General features: G+C 45.7%; 1 protein-coding gene across 1 annotated transcript in view; it reads right to left on the bottom strand.

The window, feature by feature from the left end:
- LOC123957885 (MRN complex interacting protein) overlaps positions 1-979 on the bottom strand; it is an 8,751-nt gene that overhangs the window by 2,078 nt on the left and 5,694 nt on the right. The gene's annotated exons all lie outside the window — the stretch shown is intronic.

Here is a 979-nt window from a genome sequence, read left to right on the forward strand (position 1 = left end):
GGGGGGGGGGGTTATAGTATAATAACTTTAAAGGCACAGTGACATAAAAACCCACTTTCAGTCTGTCTCATTCTCTGAGTTTATTTCTTTTCTCCTGTGATGAAATTCTGATCACTCATTGCGGCATGTGGGACTTGATCCACCTGCAGCAACGCGATTACTGAACAATATTTAGAAGAATAAGTCAGTAAAACAGAACCAAGGGGGTGTCGCTCTCAGGAGGAGGCGGCTAGAAGGAGCACACATCGGCACACCGGCATCCTGGATCTGTCTAAATCTACACCTGTCCACTGCAGAGGCTCCACCCACAACCTGGAGGAGGAGCTAGTATACATCTGTGTATCAGTATAATATTTTGGACGACCTCATGAAGCTGAGAGAAAGAGTATACAAAGCTTTTATCTATTAGGTTCAGCTGCTTTGACATGCGCCGCTGCTGTTTCTCGTCTCTCTCCCAGCAGGTGAGCAGCATGCCGGCTTGTTAGTGACATCTGTGCGTTCACTGCTGCTGCACCTGGTCACTGCCGCTAAAATATCCACCGTGTGGGCGACTCATACCAAGAGTGAACACATGTCTGTCGGCCTGTTACCGAAGAGGGAAAAAACATTGAATTATAAAATACACTCACCTAAAGGATTATTAGGAACACCTGTTCAATTTCTCATTAATGCAATTATCTAATCAACCAATCACATGGCAGTTGCTTCAATGCATTTAGGGGTGTGGTCCTGGTCAAGACAATCTCCTGAACTCCAAACTGAATGTCAGAATGGGAAAGAAAGGTGATTTAAGCAATTTTGAGCGCGGCATGGTTGTTGGTGCCAGACGGGCCGGTCTGAGTATTTCACAATCTGCTCAGTTACTGGGATTTTCACACACAACCATTTCTAGGGTTTACAAAGAATGGTGTGAAAAGGGAAAAACATCCAGTATGCGGCAGTCCTGTGGGCGAAAATGCCTCGTTGATGCTAGAGGTCA

Source organism: Micropterus dolomieu, linkage group LG19, assembly GCF_021292245.1.
Source record: "Micropterus dolomieu isolate WLL.071019.BEF.003 ecotype Adirondacks linkage group LG19, ASM2129224v1, whole genome shotgun sequence".
NCBI lineage: Eukaryota > Metazoa > Chordata > Actinopteri > Centrarchiformes > Centrarchidae > Micropterus > Micropterus dolomieu.